At 40.1% G+C, this 10819-nt stretch overlaps 1 long non-coding RNA gene across 1 annotated transcript; it reads right to left on the bottom strand.

Moving 5' to 3' along the window:
- Positions 1-8862: 8862 nt before the first annotated feature.
- On the bottom strand, positions 8863-9463 carry LOC117825567. The gene is made up of 2 exons (XR_004633868.1): positions 9261-9463; positions 8863-9167 (listed from the first exon to the last, which is right to left on the bottom strand). It is a non-coding gene; the product is annotated as an uncharacterized LOC117825567 (long non-coding RNA).
- Between the last annotated feature and the right edge of the window lie 1356 nt (positions 9464-10819).

Below are 10819 nucleotides of genomic sequence, written 5' to 3' on the forward strand. Positions count from 1 at the left end.
CTCTTAGTCATGCTGCTATAGGCTTAGACTGCCGGGGGAACTGGCGCACTGACACACTGGGATCCTATCTCACCCCCAACCCCCCATCACTTACTTTAACGCTCCCTGTCCCATCGAAAGTTACTAACCATAGACCTTTCTGGAGTCCCTGAGCGCCATTGTCTCATAGGTGCCTCTGAGCTGCCGTAGGCATCCTCCTACTGCGGGACTCCAGCAGCAACAGCTTCTACTACTTGTCTCATCACTATCACCTCTCTCTGTTATTCTCCTCTATCCCTCTTTCAAGACCCAACTCGGTCGAGGCATGATGGCTGTCTAACATGAGTCTGGTTCTGCCTGAGGTTTATTTCTGTTAACAGGAAGTTTTTTCCTTGCCACTGTAACTAGCTAAATACTGCAATGTGCAATGCTCATGTTTGACTAAGGTGGGGTAAGACTGAGTCTTACGCTGTCTTGAAGTTGGGTCTCTGTTCATAATTTGACATAGAGTGGTCTAGACCTCCTATGTTTGCAAAAGCGTCTTGAGATAACGTTTGTTGTGATTTGGCACTATACAAATAAAGATTGATTGATTGATTGATACATGTAGAGGATCATGCAGAACAGCAAGGAAGGCCTAAGGCAGGTAAAGTAAGGTCCGTTCTTACAAAAGTGATCATGTTATTGTTATTGTTAACATCAACATCAGCACTGGCTATAGGGTAAAGATCATGGCTCCATGCGTAAATAGAGCTGTATTTCTGAAGTGACTCACACCTCCATTTTCATTGGCCATAATGCATTTGATACTGCTACTGAACACAAAACTCTTGAGCACAGTCCTGATCTCAGCAGGGCTCTCCTGCTGTCAAATATTACAGTTGTTGTCTTTATTGCAGAGATGTAAGTCGAGCTGGAACTTGCAGCAGGGAGCCGTGATAACATTTGCTCTGCTGACATTTTGGTGTGGAAACAATCCCTGTTACTCACTGACTTAAGTGTCAAGGTTCTAGAGGACTAAACCAAAGAATAGGGCAGATTTTTTTGCAAATATTAAACATAGGTCAAATAAGAGGTACTGATAGATAAAGATATAGACAGTTGTTTACCTTGATATTGCTTTTGGTGGTTATACAAACATGTCTTTAGCTTAAGATTCAGTGTTTTGTATGGAATAAAAATTATATGTCCCGTCTTGTAAATAATATAATCATTTTTCAGCAGGAATTTGTCGGTGGTATTTATTAATGCAAGTTGCTCTTACATTGTCTCAGTAGATGATGGAACATCAGGCTTTTGTAGTGATTTTGTCACTCAGTGAAAATCCCCACCATACAGCATCAGGCTTTTCAGTCTACTCCCTGAACCACTCCGCTACATTTCTGAAGCCAGTCTCCCCTGACATTTATTTTCCTAACTTTGTCACCAGGGAGAACTAAATACTTTAGTTTGGGATTGAAGACACTCACAAGGATTACAAAGACTGAAAGTAGACTGTAATGAAGTGTAAGTGGTGAGAGGCTTTAGACAGCAATGAGTAATGAATGGCTGGCAGAGGAAGTGGTGCTGTTGCTGTTGTACTGTTTCAATTACTCAGGGTTGATGATATTCAAGCCAGGGTGTCCAATTCTTTAAATCAAGGGTCAAAAAATCAGACTCACTTCGATGATGCTCATGTAGTTAAACTCTAATGAATATGTTAGCAGCTTTAACGGTATGTTGCAACCTGTTCTTGTCTCCTGTTGAGGGATTACCAAACCAGGTGATACTGACAAAGGAAAAGACAGACTCTATCATGCAGTTTTAGAAGAGAGTCATACATTTTCTGCACACCCTAAAGCAGTTAGGCTCCTGAAGGGGGTGCAGTCTTCTCTGTGATTCCCACTTTGAGAGCCAGCCCTTCTTAGTTAAGAAAGACAAGACATGAAAATTTCTCCTCAGCCAAAACTGGCAGGCAAAATCTCTTGAGTCAAAGTGATTGACAGATTCTCTCTCATCCATCAGCAGCATCTCCAAATGCTCCAGTGGAGCTGAGCCATCACCAGCAATAAGAATCTGTGGTTTATTACTCAGGTAATAACTACAAGTTGGATGTGAGTGTGTGGCATTGGAAGAAAAAGAGGTTCAAAGATTAATATCAGCTCAAAATAACCTACCTTGAATAGCTAAGTGATAAAATGGTGGAGCAAAAAGGGAGAATCTGGATGTGTGTATTTTGATGGTAAAAAGTCAGGTATACTTGATTTTGTTTGACCACATTCAAGCGGTAACCTCCGGTCTCAAACTATGAAGCCCATGTGAAAGTGTTATAAACTGCAATTCATCGAGAATCCGCTTGAGGCTGGCTGCAGAAACACCGGAAACCACATAGACACGAATGGGAAAAAGACAATCTTTGCAGCATTAATAAACATGTTTACAGCCTGGTTCAAAAAACGTCTTGGCTACAGTAGCTCATTTCTCTATCGGCACACACTGAACGGGGGGTGAATTTTTTTCTAACGCAACAGTTCAGAAGATATTAAGATTGCGAGTTTTTGCCCAAATAAGGACATGACTGATGTGACTCCCGGTCGGGAACGCATAGCTGTTGGTTCGGAGGCTCAAACTCCTCCCCTTTACGTCACACTCTGCCTGGTTGAGTTCCGCATTTCCAATATAGCTGCCTCCATCGATTGGCAACAAAACAGCATTCAGGAACAGATGGGTGACGTCACGGATACTATGTCCATATTTTAAACAGTCTATGATTGCATTATGAAAATGATCTTTGACCTACAAGTCACAAAGCAGCTTGAGTTTTCTATTTGTTCATCGATATATTCTCTACATCAAATGTATGTGATGACTTTGTTCAATGGAACAAGTGTATCATAACCAAGCTGCAACCTCCGCTCTTGAAGTATGAAGCCCATGAGGAAGTGCTAAAAACTGCAGTTCATCGAGCGTCCTCTTGAGGCTGGCTGCAAAAACATCGGAAACCACATACACACCCATTCAAAAAAGACAAACTCTACAGCAATAATAAACATGGTTACAACGTGGTTCAAAAAACAGTTTAGGTCTGAGTAGTAAATTTCTCTATCGGCACAGTACAGGGGGTGAATTTTTTTACAACTTGGTATTTTCGAAGATATTAAACTTACGAGTTTTGCCCAAATAAGGACATGGCTGACTTGATTGACAGGCGGGCACCCCATAGCTGTTAGTGAAAAGGCTAAAGGCCCGCCTCTTTGCCTCACATTAGCTCAGGAACAGATGGGTGACGTCACGGATACTATGTCTATTTTTTATTCGGTCTATAGAGCACCATTATTTGACATTGTCTGTGACTGTTTTTGGAGTCTTGTTTCTCAGTAAAAAGATGAAGCTTTAGTATAGCATTGAGCTTTTGACCATAACAAATATACTAAGAGGGTTCTGTTTCAGCATGAAGAGCGTTGTAAAGCCTCGATTTCATAATTATCCAGCCTGTTCTTTTAACTTAACAGAGGTTATTCCAGGTCAAATTGTTTTTAATATTGGCTTACAATACCCCTTGGCAGGCGCTACAGATCACTGTGCGCCAAAACAACCCACCATAAGAACAGTTTCTTCCCCCAGGCTGTCACTCAGATAACACTAAACCATAACAGTGTCATACCTGTTGGATCAATACTCTCTGTAAATATACATGTAAATATACAATGCAACAATTCTCCAAGCAGAATTCCATATTTCTATTTATTTTATTATTTAACTACTATTTTTTTTAGTGTAAAACTACCTCTGCTACTCACCACTGCACTTTTATCATATTAATTTAGCCTGTACATATTAGTCATGCCTATTTGTTGTTCTTTTGTATTTATAGCTGATGTTATTGTTATTATTATTTTTTATTTTATTTGTATGTCTTATTCTTATGCCTTGTACAAAGAGAGCACAGTTTTCCAAAGTCAAATTCCTTGTGATTTCAAGCATACCTGGCCAATAAAGCTGATTCTGAATCTGATTCAACAGCAAGGGTAAGGCACATAACATTAAATCTAACAACTGAGTGGACTGCAGAGGACATAAAAACAGGCTCTTAAATTATATATGGAACCTAAAAGCACTTGTTGAGTAATGATAGAAGGCCATTTCACCTATTCTAACTTGAAAAGTATTCCAAAATACAAGGGATGACGAGGGGAAATACATGTTGGTGTCACGCAATGCTATTATTTTTCTTCCTGGTTAAAAACTGTTAAGGTGTATGTATTCAATTTTGTGCCCAAAATACACTAATTTCACCCATGTTTGAAAATCTGACACACAGCCAGTGACTTTCAAAAAATTAGAAGGGATCTGTGCAGTGGTGACTCAATTCAAAAGCGTAACCTTCAGTGTATTTAACTTGTTGGTCTCATGAAGTCTGACAGATATCTGATTTAAAAAAACTAGTGTTTGCACCTGGGCCCTGGGTAACAAAGGTTACTCCTGAGTATGTGATTGCAGCACTTAGAACTCTGTTTTCTATACATGCCAGGTCTGAATATTTCACTTCTCATCTTAAGGTCTGATGTTTGAAGCGATAGCTGTAATCCCTCATGTGTCATGAGTGTGCTTTTAATAGTGTTGCGACAAACAACAAATAGTTTCCCCCTGGAAACATATGTTCATTTTTTACCTTAAAGACAAAGTGTAGTTTCCCTTGCTGCCTGATTATTGTGTTTTTTCTGTAAACACTGAATTGTGCTTATTGCTTAAACCATAATGCAACAAATGGTCACCATTTTTCTGCAGCAGATACCTGCATTTCTGATTTCTTATCTACGACATTTCAGTTACTTGAGATCATAAGATATAACATTATTCATCGCGTCTAAATTATTCTGTATTACTATGATAAAGAATGTTTGAAAGTACATAGATAGATAGATAGACAGACAGACAGACAGACAGACAGACAGACAGACAGACAGACAGACAGACAGACAGACAGACAGACAGACAGATAGATAGATAGATAGATAGATAGATAGATAGATAGATAGATAGATAGATAGATAGATAGATAGATATTGTCATCACTTCTGTTGTCTTGTAATTCAGGACGTGTGTGTTGAAGGAATTCCCTGAGCCCTGGTATTTCTCCTCTGCGGATGGCAATGCCCAGTGTGCCTCCAAGGTACGAAATGAGGCGAGACGTCTGGATCATCGCAGCTAAAGTCCAGGCTTCACTGGCCATCCACTGCAGGCCTGTCACATTTTGCTCTAACACCTGTTCATTACACTTTGTTAAGTTCATTGTTTCAAGACAAATGCTGAGGAAACATTGTCTAGATTGTCTAGATACTTTCTTCATCCCCAACAGGGGAAATTTGGGTGTCCAGCAGCATACAGTGTGTGCCATACACAACTAAGCACTCTCAAAGTCAGGCAGTACAGTAAAAAACATCAAAAAGGTAAAAATGAATACCTGAGTGTCAAAAATCTGTTTTATAACTTTTGACCCTTCAATCAGAAAGCGATCCATGAAAGATGAGATTGAGTCCTGCCTGAATGTGAGAAAAATCTTACCTAAGCAATCTTTGAAAGGGTCAGACTGCCGCCCATCTGCCTTTATTAACCTTGTCTGCATCTCCTCATGTCCTCTCTTTATGCTGGCACTGAGCCAGTCAACAGAGGGATAATGCTATCAGGTTTAATGCAATGATTTCAACCAGGAGTATTATAAAGCAGCCCTGCCAGGTATGGTAATGGGGAAGGGAAGGTGATAGACGTGGGGCGGGGTGAGGGTGTTGTTTGTGTAGCTGAGTAACACCTCCCACATGCTGTTTGGTTGGGGCTGCTGCAGACAGACAGACACAGGAGGTGCCAAGGCCTTGGCAGAGATAAACAAAGTGGTTCACTGCATGCGCACACATGAAACACAAACACCGGGCATAATCAATGCCATAGTTTTTGCAGAATATTTGCAAATGAGCATATGACAGGCTGATATGACAGGTTTTCTGTTTTGCTGCACAATGAACGTTGACAGGGAGACAAACATCTGCCAACACCTGCATTTTTTCAGCTCCATCTAACTGTCTATTGTATTGTTTTGTGTTGTCTTGTTTTATGTGTTTTAATTTTTTTTGTTCTATGACTGATGTGTGGGGCACAACATGTTGCCCCCATGTATGCCTGAACTGACATATTTCTTGACTCTGCTTTAAATTGTCACTTGGCTAGTTGGAGCTGCTCTTGATTTCTGACGCTTGTCCACCGTCATTCATAAAAATAATCAGTCTACTCCCAGGTCCGCGGTTCATTCTCCGTTTATTCCAAGAGTCGAAACTTCCAACAGTCATTTTAGTTTTCCTAATTCCTCCACAAAAAAACAACTCAAAACAGGCTTAAATTAGGTCACGGTCAAGAAACATTCATCATGATGCTCCAACTAACCCACATAAAGAAAAATTCACACACACACACACACACACACACACACACACACACACACACACACACACACACACACCTGTGCCTCCTTCTGCCCTATATGATTACTAGCCCCACCCATAACCAAAATTCAGCAGGTAAAAATGCTCAACTTAAAATAATATGCCAATGCATGTACTTGGAAGTGACAATAAACTGATTCTGATTCTGAACTTCTACTCAACGCTTGGAGGAATGAAACCTCTTGAACACAACCACTGACCTCCATTCCTTTTACATCCTCTTTCTTCCCTCAGTGGATGTCTTCCACCATTCCCTCATCTAAAGCCCTGTGGTTGCGCTATAGATCGCCCCTCCAGGGGCTCAGCACCCTACAGCTGATCACTGTTGAGAATTGAATTCTCCAGCAGACAATTTAATGCATTAACATATTATCCTGCTGCTCTATCTGTTCTACACTACTGTCTAAATCTGTTTGAGGGTGTCTGCCTGTCTGCCTGAGTTTATTCAAAGCCTTATGACAAATGAGCAGTAGTCATTATGTGTACTCTGCTACTTTCAGGTCTGTCTGGAGTATTTACATGTTGAGAGAAAAAAAAAATGCTTTATACCTGTTATTCTCCTCTTCCACTCTTCCCAACCCCAACTCCAATGAGGCAGATGGCTGTCTAACATGAGTTGGGTTCTGCTTGAGGTTTCTGCCTGTTAAAAGGAAGTTTTTCCTTGCCTTAACTAGCTAAATACTATGAGGTGCAATGCTCAAGGTGGATTAAGATGAGGTAAGATCGAGTCCTGTCATTAAGAGGGGACAGGATCATATCCTGTCTTGGTGTTGGGTCTTTTTTAATAATTGAACATATAGTATTGTCTAAACCTGCTTTGTTTGTAAAAGCGTCTTGAGATAAAGTTCGTTGTGATTTGGCACTATACAATAAATGATAGATTGAATGATTGATCAATTGATGTACAACATTTCTCCACATCGGTCATACTTACCAAAAATATGGGAAATCAAAGATGAGACGTGTCATTTATTTGGGCCTTTTTTTAGAGGTGCATGTTTTTCACTATGGTGAGTACATTCTTTGAGATATGCCATGTCAGCATCAGGGATTTCAGAAGTAAAATGAATGTCATATAGGTTGGTGATAAATGCTCAATCATCATCATGTGTTTAGAATTTGCACCACTTAAGCAGGTGCAACTCATATCTCCTCATTTAGGCTGTTGCAGATTGCCTGCCCTTGTGGCCGACAAGGGCACATGCTGAGAGAGCACACATTCGTATGCTGAAAGTTTTGGACCAAGATTGATACCAGAATCTCTCCAAATAGGCCATCTTACCTCCTGCTGACATCAAAAACATCTGAACCAACCTGGAGGAGATTCTACAGCTACATGGTTTGCACAATAACACATCCTGAAATCCACCAGTCATCCTTTTCGGAACAGGACTGCTCTTGAACCATTAAGTCACTTTAAAAAAACTATTGAAGTGAGGAAGTGAAAAATGTTTCAGGTAATAGATGAACAACAACACAAGGAAGAGAAAACTATCAAACTAAACTGTGTGTCCCCACAGCACCCTCACATTTGCATCTCTTACCAATCATATTTTTTTATCTTTTTTGTAAAGGCACATGCACACACGCATGCCGACTGTCCGTTGGTTCCTCTCCTTTGAATTTCAGTTTCAATACTGGAGCAAATGGCAGCTGTTCAGAAGAGGAATGAGTCTTCAGTAATTGATCAGATAGGAGATGACTTGCTCTCCTGGGTGAGTACAATTCTCAGGCTGAGATTGTATTTCCTCCTTACAAACAGTTTCTTATATTGGATGAATCTCAAGATGACTGATGTGTGAGGGGGAAGTATTGCGCTCACGGGAATTGAACTGTTCCGCTAAATTGCTATATAGTCAGAAAAAATGTTGCCAGTGTGAAACTGCCTTTATTAGCCTCAGTTCGGTTGATATTGATGTGTGGTATGGAATACATATAAATACATACATACGCAATCACATTTTACATTACATTTACATGACAGATAATAATGTGTTTTTTTTTGGCACACTTAGCATACATTTCCAAACCTACACTATGTCCCTTAAAAGCAAAAACCTTAGTCATGAAAAAAGTGGAAGCCAGGGAGTGACAGTAAATAGTTTTGTCAGACAGCGCTTTGTATTTTATTAACCTCACTGCATCCATATGATGCATTAGATGTGAGGTAGCCACCATCATCTTGCAGTCTTGTCTGAAATGTTTCTGTGGGGGAAAAGTGGGTAAATGGTCCCCTGAGGGCCTGAGCATTGACTCAGTATACATTAAGAGTTACACTACTCCCCAAACTGCAAAAAGACAAAGAACACAGCCACAATTCAGGCCAGTGTTTTAAACATTGACTATAAGATTTGTACCTGTAACACTGAACCAAGAATTGGACCCAAATGCAAAACTCAACAGACAGTTCCAATGTTCAAAGTTTGTTTAATCAAGCCAAAGGTCTGTACACAGGAGATCAAACTGTTCAGGCAAAGGTTTCCTAATCACAGAGCAAGAGGCAAAGCCCAAAATACAAAACAAGTCACAACTCTAGGGCAGACACAAGCAGAACAATGCTGGGATGTTGAAATGAGGGTACAAGATGAACTGGCACAGAAGGAAGGGGAGAGTGAGCTTAGGTACACACTGGGAGTGGAGTTAATGAGACACAGGTGCAACACATTGGGGTAACCAGGAGAGCGGGAAACACAGGGAAGCAGGAAGTCATTTGACCTGAAACAGAGACAAGGGTAAGTAACAAAATAAAACAAGAATCACAAGGGATTTAAATAAAGAATCCTAACTAATCTGGATGCATGACAGTACCTTGATTATCTCAAACAGACTCACCAAACAAAATTTAGCTAAAACCTCTATTTCTGGGTATAAACATAGCTAAAAACCTATAAAAGTTATATCAGAGTAATTATTGACAGACCAATACCAATGTGTTGAAAGATAATGACTGATGGTCCAACTACCTATTGGGGTGAAAAGTGTGGTGAAAAGATACATACCACCACCTGTAATATCTGTTTCTATCTTACCAAAAACTCAGTTTGTTAACTGGGATAAGCTCAACATAGCTCGACATACTGACAAATAAAACAACAAGAAACACTAAATCTGTGACCAGTGGTTCAGAAAGGTCCTGCTGCCTTTCTGGCAGAGGTCGGTTTTACTCCCCACGTCTGCAGATTTGAAGATCTAGTGGATGATTTTTATTTATCATGGATAAGTGCTAGCGCTAGTTAGCATAGCCACATAGCTACATGTTCGTAGCTGTGTACCAAGACACACGTCGACATACTGACAAATAAAACAACAAGAAACACTAAATCTGTGACCAATCGTTCAGAAAGGTCCTGCTACAGGCGACTCTCCGTCAGGATCAGATTCTGGATCAGATTCAGAGGGTTGAAGTAACGTGATCTCTGAGCAGCCGTGTATATTCAGCCAACATGTAAACATTAGATCAACGTGCTGGAGAGCCAAGGGCACATCCACTTCCTGAGGGGGCGTGGTCAGAGGGAAAACAGAGTGTTCTGATGAGGACTGAAGAAGAGGGCTTTTCAGGCATGTCAAAATCTGATTTCAAAGTGTTTTTTTGAGCATAAACTTTAAAGACATGTTTTGGGGACCTCTTAGACCAATATATATTGATGAAAAAAGCGTGATATGTCACCTTTTAAGCAAGTAAAATTGGAAAAGGAACTTTGGCCAATGAAATGGATCACTCTTGATAAGCTGGAGAAACCATCCCGAGAACTGGCACAGAAAAAGGCCACTGAAGATGACCAATTCAACCACTAATGTAGCTAATTTTAAGGAACTATGTCTCTGTTCGTGTACCCTCTATTGAAATCATTTTCTAGTGCTTTACTTCACCATCAGATATCCCAATTGTTTCCACATTATACAAGTACCACTATATACATGTTTCTTTCCCTGCTAACAATGGAAAGCAACTAGCTTTCTCTCTTGGAAAGAGTATGGCTGAAAAATATCACACATTTTTTCATGAATGATAAATTTAAAGTATCTTATTTTGGGGAAACAAACAAAGGATTGAATGGGTCAGCAAACAAATATTGGTGGAGGAGCTGATCCCAAGCCAAAAGTCCATAACAAGAAACTGGCTTAGGACTGGGGAACCCAAGATTAAAGATGATATGCCGTAATGAACTATATACTGTATATGGAAAATTGCCTGTCTCTGTGAGACTGGAGCATGACAAAAAATGTGAGAGGAATGGATTCAATTTAAATCCCCAACTACACCAGCCAACAATAACAACAACAAGAAAACAATGCCGCTTTTGTAGATCTTCTTCATTCATCACTGTAGTGTTTTATGTTGTTTGTTTTATTATGGTTTAGACTTT

Source organism: Notolabrus celidotus, chromosome 14 (genome assembly GCF_009762535.1).
Source record: "Notolabrus celidotus isolate fNotCel1 chromosome 14, fNotCel1.pri, whole genome shotgun sequence".
Lineage (NCBI taxonomy): Eukaryota > Metazoa > Chordata > Actinopteri > Labriformes > Labridae > Notolabrus > Notolabrus celidotus.